The sequence below is a fragment of the Miscanthus floridulus genome, unplaced genomic scaffold (assembly GCF_019320115.1).
Source record: "Miscanthus floridulus cultivar M001 unplaced genomic scaffold, ASM1932011v1 os_2478, whole genome shotgun sequence".
Taxonomy (NCBI): Eukaryota; Viridiplantae; Streptophyta; class Magnoliopsida; order Poales; family Poaceae; genus Miscanthus; species Miscanthus floridulus.
This window is the reverse complement of record NW_027098323.1, coordinates 16935-24864: the sequence shown is the minus strand read 5'-3', so window position 1 is coordinate 24864 and position 7930 is coordinate 16935. Positions and strand designations below refer to the sequence as shown.

Below are 7930 nucleotides of genomic sequence, written 5' to 3'. Positions count from 1 at the left end.
GAATGCTGTGTTCCAAAGAGCAATTGAAGTAATGGATAGCCTGTTCAACGAAATAAAAGACCCCGCATGATATTGTTCCAAATTCAAATGCGACGAAGGAATACAACTGGACAGGTATTTGAATGTGTGAATTGAGAGTGTATGGTAATGGTTCCAAGTTATAAAGTTTTTACGAAAATTGTGGTAATGTTGGTGAAACACAGGAAACATTTAGCAAGATGATAGGGAGAGGGGGGGGGGTGTCAGCATGATGTGGGGGGCACGGAGAGGGTACACAGGTAATTGATTTTTATTTGGGCCATCCAACAAGGTGGCATTGTGACAATAACGATGGTGATAAATGAATATTATTTTCTTCGATAACAGGGGAGCAGACAAACAAATAATGCACTTGGCACAGTAATTGACACATGTCATGATCATGTTGATAGAGTAGCAGCAGAGGTAAATTCAAATTGGATGAAACTTGGAATTGGAGTGCATATAATAATTGTATGTGTCAAATTTTAACTGACAATGAGTAAATGATTATTGAACTGTAGGGAGTTGGAAAAGGAAGATGGGATGGGAGAGAGAATAGAGAGTCCAGTGTCCAGAACACTATAGGAGCACACAATGTGAGATAATCTGGGCAGTCACTAAAGAATTAATAATATATTATGGTTGAGCAAATTTTTATGATAAAAACATGGACAGGTCGGTGTAACACAGGAGATGGGGATTTCAATGGATCGACCACCTCAAGCAAAGACAAAGGGACGTTGCAAGACATCATCAGAAAAGAATGAAGTCACTCTTGGAGCACAAGGCGAGAAGAAGGGAAACAGAAGATGCAGCGTTTGTCACCTCTATTCAACACATAACTCAGTGACATGCCCAACGTTGGAAAAGAATAAAGACCGCCTTGAAGCGAAAAAGAATAAAAAGAGGGGTAGACGTGCAGGAGCAAATAACAAGAAAAACAAGTCTGATCATGGAAATGATAGAAACATGCAGGAGGAAAAGCCGATGGAAAGGAGGAGGCTGTTGGAAGACCGTTCTTACATTGAAATTCATAGGAATTTAGATGATGATGATGAAAATGTTGATGAGGCTGACCTAGTTTGAAAGTTAGTCACAATATGAACAGTAATTACATGCATACAATTGTGTATTGTTCAAGTAAACAACACGCATATAGGATGGGTGCTGTCGACATTGACATGTCAATGAAAATGACTGTGCCTACAGTACAAGACAAAAGGTATCCCTTTTCAGATGATCAGAAAACCAGTGACTTGTGGCAGTAAAATGTTATCTAAACAGCAATACAAGATGGTTGCCAAAAACACAAGCATGTATACAAAACTAATGTTATTGAATTAACCAGATAGGTGCACTTACATGAATAATTCGGCCTCTATGTAAAGGAGGATCATTTTGTACCAACTCAGGTCTACCAAAAAGAAAGAAATCAGGAAACTAGTAACAGATGCCACCTCAGGGAATATTGAAACTAAGGAAATGATAGATGCTGTATAAATGTAATTTAGTTGTTAATTTAAAAAGAAGGGTGGAATGAGTTTTGGAAGAACGTTAGACGGACTCACATCTGTACGGCTGGTCACAATAGACGAAGATTGTTGATGGCCTGATTGGTCCATTGTTTGACAGAAAAAAGTGGGGAATAATCGCACCCATAGGCTGAAAGTACATAGGATGAAAAATGGCAGACATAAAATTGAGGGAAAAACTATGAAACAAAAAGAAAAGCATGGTAACCGTGTGGAGAAGGTGTTGGGCTGCCGTCTTCCGAGGTGGTGCTTCATACTGGAGCCATAATCGGAGTGTGAACTGGACTGTTAGGATGAACAGTAGGATCATTTGTGACAATCAAGGAACCTGTGTGGACGAAAAGGAAATAAAATATATAATTTCAGTTTGCTGTAAGAACTAAATTGTAAACATGAAAAAGGATGCCGTGGACATACCTGAGGTGGGAAAAGAGTTAGGAGCATGTGAGGAAAACTGAAGTATCAGTCAAGAGAAATCATAAGTGATGCAGTTAGCACAATGGAACAATAGTCGAAAATATGAGGAAAAACAAACTATGAGGGGTGCACCAGAAACATCTTTTGAAGAGGTGCACATCGGTGCAGTTGATGGACGAGGTAAGTCCTCAGAAATGTGAGGGGGTGAAACTACACAATGAATAGGGGAGCCAAATGGGCCTGTCGGTGAAGTGGGGTTAAATGAACTAGGACCTACAAATGTAGAAGACATGAAACATAACGAAAATGACATAACAAAACAAATAGAAATAGCAAAGAATGGAGATAAAAAAAACATGCAATCGGGGAAGTAGACAATACCTGGAGTGTTGCGAACGGGTGATTGTTCATCAATCTGGCTCCGAAGTAAAGTACCCAGCAGAAACAAAGCTACCATGAGAATAAATCTCATGACCTGGGCATAAATGGAAAAAATGTGTGACTATATTTGATACGTAGCAATAAGACACAGGGTGAGATAACGAATTTATCAACTAAAGCAAGAGTTTGCCTGGCATTGAAGGCGGGGTACAATGGGCTGATTCACGGGTAACCATGATCGTTGCGTGTATGCATTGTCCTAGAAGTGTCACCATGGAATGTTGGTGTCCCGGGTTTGTGATGCCACGAGTTCATGAATGAATGGACGACATTGATCAGCTAACTGAAACTGGGGCTCCTCACAATGTTTGCAATAGAATTCTCAATGGACCTTTTGTTCTGAGAGAGTGTGTGATCAAACTCAGAAAAGAAAACCCTGTACTCTCTCTCTATGCGAGCCAGTCAGATCATCTAGCGGCTCAAATAACAAATCTAGGAGGCGTGGGATGTCTAAATTGGGTATTCCTGCTGTCAGAACATTTATGTTATGATAGGGAGGCACCACGGACATCTGCAGCAGCATAGCAGGTGGTACTCCATGGCTTGAACTGTTACAGATAGCATTGAAGTGAAGAAAACAAGCTTCTTAATAATATAGTTGTAAAAAAGAAAAGGAATATAACAGATAAGATAGCTGACTCATAGGTTGGACACCAAAAGTATGTGCACCTTGAGTGGTTATAGTTGTATCAGCAACAGTTAAGCGATCTATTAGAGCATTATCATAAAAGGTGAGGCGTGGAGTCGAAGTCCGGTCCACCAATGAGACAGGGTGGTCAATGTTGTCGAGATAGTATACTTGTTGACAAAAAAGAAGGGGTGAAAAAAATTGGCACAGCCATACATTGTTAGGTGGTAGGAAAGCTGCAAAAATAATAAAAAGATGGACGATGAAAAGAATTACTAGCAGGAAAATGGCACAGCCATATATGTTTGAGTGAGTTGATTTTTGTCACGATCGTGCCAGCTACGAACAGCTATCTAGAGATCATTGAATATAGCCTGAGACTAGTCAACAACTCCGAACAATTGGTGATCCATTGTCCTCTTGATGTCAACTGAACCAATGGTGTTACTGCTGCTGGGAAGTAGAAGCCTGTTGCAAAGTATCATGAAGAAGCATCTCTTCATGAGGGGGTTCACATTTCCCTTTGAGATCTCTTGTTGCAGGTTTGATATATGTATGTCACAACCTTCAGTGAGACTTTGGTTAAGATCAGAGATAAGCTGCTGGCGAAATATGATACCTTCCTTCCATGAGTATTGCTTGAAGTTTTCACCACGTATAGGCAAACCAAGAACCATGCTAATTATTTGTGGGGTGACCGGAAGGACCTTGCCTGCACCAATCCTAATTAGCATACGATCAGGATTAGTGTGGTCTAATAGCCAGGTTAGTAGATTCTTGTTCTCTACGGCATCGATCTTCATTCTCAGCAAATGACCAAACCCATCAGCTTCGATAGCAGCATATTGCTGTGGGTTCAACAAGTTAGTGGTGAAAATAACATCTCTGGGATTGCACCGAACATTTACAATGGAAGAACGGCTGGTAGCTCTCTTTTTTCCTTTGTCTTGCCTAGGACAAATAACAAGAATTTTAGAAATAGTAAGGACAAGAATGGATAAAAAAGAAGAGACACTCGGAATTCTGAGAAGCACTGTAGAAATGATAAACTGATGCATGGGTAGTCGAGAAGAAGACAGTTTTCTAAAAAAAACTAATAATTAGGGAAAGGGATGTAGAAATGATAAACTAATGCAGGGGTAGTGTAGTTGAATTTTTTTGCAGGGGTAGTAGAAAGCAAAACAGATATAGAAAAGTAGAGATTTGACAACAAAGACATGATAGTAGATTTGTGGTATATTGAAGGAAAAAACAAACTAGTGATACATACGAAGAGGAGCTTTAGAATGATAATTCTTATGAAAAGAAAGTGCAGAAGTAAATAAATGGTATACACCTCTGTACATGCACCGGTCGACAATTCTGCTCGTGTTTGCCTAGTTTTCCTCGGACCAACATCCTTAGATTTGTCGATGTGTGAGAATGAACGGGTGTTGGGAATGGGCATGAAGTCGTCGTCATCACTGTCGTGACCAGCTGCAGAAGGCAACACATGCTCTAGTTGAATATGATGCTCAAACCTAAAAAAGGCCACGAACAGATAAACTTTAACAACAGACTAAGAATTAATATTAATCGGTGATTCTCGGAAATAAATAGAATTATAATAAATTGAAACACGTATGAACCTCTTCTGCGAGCTCTCAAAACCACCCTCTTAAGGCTACACGTGACCCTATCCACAGTACGCTGAGCAGCATGAGTCCTACAAGCAAATAGAAAAAAATGATCCATGAACTTTTGGGAAAAAAAATAAAACTAGGGGTATGGTTAAATAGGAGATAGAAGAAGGAGATTTTTATGTAGCATGTTAGTACATAATATATAAATTGGAAGAGTACACTGATATGCCTCAGATGATTATGATTGGTGGGAAATTTGGTACACAAGATTGTAAGAAAACAATACCTTCTCTGAGAGTGGTCACGGGAAGTAGGTGCTACCGCAGGGTTCTTAGAAGGGGAATGCCTTGCATATGAATACCAAAAGGACCAAACAAGGAAAATAATAAACAACAAAGGTAGATGATTTTAAAGAATAGAAAAATCTTGTGAGCTTTCAGAACAAGATGAAAAGTGTTAATTAACAAAAGGACAAGCCAAAGTGGAATGAAAAGAATAATGGAAATTTAAGATAGCAAAATTTAAAATCCATGAATATTAAATTATTCTCTAATTATGTGTACATACATCAGATCATATAAATATAAATAAAAAATTCATAAACAAGATTAGATAAGCTGTAAATGAATATATCTAATTTTATCTAGTCATTTGTAAAATACTAATTCCATACCGCAACAGATTAAAATTATAGTACAGCCATTCCCCTTTGCACCTCTATTTGGTGGAGCCGATGCAGAGGTTGTACCAGGAGAGGAGGGTAATCTCTTGTCTTGTCGCAAAGGGACCTCATACCTAAATGGGCAATGATCACATTAGCATCATCGTACAGAGAAAAGCAGGTACAACACATGAAAAAGGCCACTAAAATAAAAAAAGCATGTACTGACCGCTGTTGAGTGCTCTCAAATACAAGCCTTTTTGGGTTGTCAGGCATCTTATCAACTAGCTCCAACCGGAATCTGAAGACATTGAGTCAGAATCTAATTAGAATACTGCACTCGTATAGTCTATAACTTAAAATTACAAACTCAATCCACATAACAATGTAGTTGCAAGTGCTGACTCAATGTGAATGTCTTAAATAAGATAAGTAAAACATAATGGGAAAATGAAAAAAAAGAACCTTTTAGTTGACGAACCAGGGCCTTTTTCGGCATGGGCATCCTCTACAAATGCAGAATAAATAGAATTGATTTATGAAACTATAATCACGCCATAAGTAAAAACATACGTGTATGATCTAAAAAAACACAATGCAAAGCTGAATCAATGTGTATGGTTGTAAGAAACCAATTAGATCATCGCATAATGAATTAATGAAGTTCAACAGGATGTTCAAGAATTATATCTGCATAATGCTTACCAAAACTAAAATAAAAGGGAAAATAAAAAACGAAATGGAAACACATTAATCATTCTTTAACAAACAGTAACCATATCAGGGAATCTAAATAGTCAAGCAAATTTGACACTACCTTAATGGGGCATCAAAGCGAGATGCATGAATAAGGAGGGTAAAGGAAACCTGAGGGACCAGGCGGCTCCATCCAAAATGATGCAAGCTCGGCAATCAACGTGTGTGTTTGGCGGCACAGCGCTGTGGGGCGGCGTGGCGGGAGGCACGGCGGATAGATGGCCAGCGGCGCAGCAGTGGTGGTACGGAGAGGGAGGGACGGGCGGTGCCGGTAGAGGGAGGGAAGGAGACCGAGTGGACGGGAGAGGGAGCTGAAACTTAATATAGAAAATCATATTGGGAGAAAAATTAAATATCATAGTTAAAGGGCATGCTATTAACATGTACTAGAAACCAAGAAACAAAGATACCTTGCATGTATAGAAACCTATTCAAGCCACAAATCACATTTCAAGCCACAGATCCGACGCCGGTGTCCAGCAAACATACCGTCGCCGCCCTCGCAGATGCGCCGAGGGCAAAGGAGACCCATGGCCGCGATGGGGCCTGCTACCGCTAGAGGAAGCCGGAAGAAGCCACAAATTTGAGCTCCTACTCTCTCTCCTCCCTTGTCTCAGCAGGAATTCTGGGGCTTCTTCCTAAGATCTGAGCAGGTCAGAGGCGTTTGGTAGGTGGAGCCGAAAAATAGTTTCAGGAATCGACCAATAATCTATACCAAACGGGGTCTTTGTCTAGTATAGTAGTGCAAACAACCACGTATGAAACCCAGGAGAAAGGCATTGCAATTTCCATTTCTTTCCGCCGGATCTGTTACCGTTAGGGGTTGATCGATCTTCGACTACTCGACCCATCCTCGCTTTACTCCAAATTTTTTATCTTTTAATTTATGGAAAAGAATCTAAGACAGTTTAGTTTTGTTTATGATTAAATTTTGATGAGTGAAAACAGTAGTAACAAATAAACCATATGCGCTGCAATGCATATGTTTCATTTCATGTATGCATCATATCATCGATGGATCAATTCGCGAGAATAATTAATGAACTGAACCTTGCCTATCGCAAACTTAGACAAATAACTGTTAGTTGATCCCTATTGGGCCCTTGCCTCTGCTCCCTAATCGGGGGAGCCCAACCCTAACTGGTTGGTGGGCCCCTGTCGCACAGCACATACAAATAGAGAAGGAGCTAAAGAGTGCCGCCACCCACCTATAGAGAAACCCTAATCCGATCCTAAAGAGTGCTGCCAGCGACGGGATGAGCCCGCCACCACCGCCGTCGTTCCCCTACAGGCCTACACTGGACCGTTGTCTCGCCACCGAGCCGGAGCTACCCCTACACTGGCGTCTACCCTCTGAGGTGCAGCTACCGGGAAGACGAGGATGCTTACTCGATCCTACGGTTACACAGAAAGGTACACACACATCGATCCTAACATTGGTATCAAAGCCGGTTGCCTCTGTGTAATCCTAACCCTAACCGGGTAAAAGAAGAAAGAAAAACCACCGCCACCGCATGGGGGAAAAGATGATAGCACCGCTGTTCTACACCGGCACACGGCAAGAACAGAAGAGATCCGTGTTCGGATCAGAGAAGAAGAAGAAAAGAACAAGATCCATTCGGATCATAGAAGGGGTTCACGAACCCTAAACCCGTAAAAGCCTTCAACGGGGAAGAGAAACAATACCTAGAAAGTATCCCCATCTCAATCTTGAATCCAAAAGAGAAGAAATCAAAGAAAAGAATAGGGGTCGGCACACGAACCCTAACCCTAACCCTAATCCCCACCTTCGGTTCGGAAAACAGAGATCAATCCAAAAGAAGGGAAAGGGGAAGAAGGGGAAGGAATCAGT

At 40.7% G+C, this 7930-nt stretch overlaps 1 long non-coding RNA gene and 1 pseudogene across 1 annotated transcript; one reads left to right on the top strand and one right to left on the bottom strand.

Moving 5' to 3' along the window:
• Window positions 1–372: 372 nt before the first annotated feature.
• Window positions 373–1027, top strand: LOC136535020 (uncharacterized). Its single transcript, XR_010778904.1, has 3 exons — window positions 373–444; window positions 543–617; window positions 697–1027. It is a non-coding gene; the product is annotated as an uncharacterized lncRNA (long non-coding RNA).
• A 548-nt stretch (window positions 1028–1575) lies between these two features.
• Window positions 1576–5826, bottom strand: LOC136535021 (uncharacterized; annotated as a pseudogene).
• Window positions 5827–7930: the final 2104 nt, after the last annotated feature.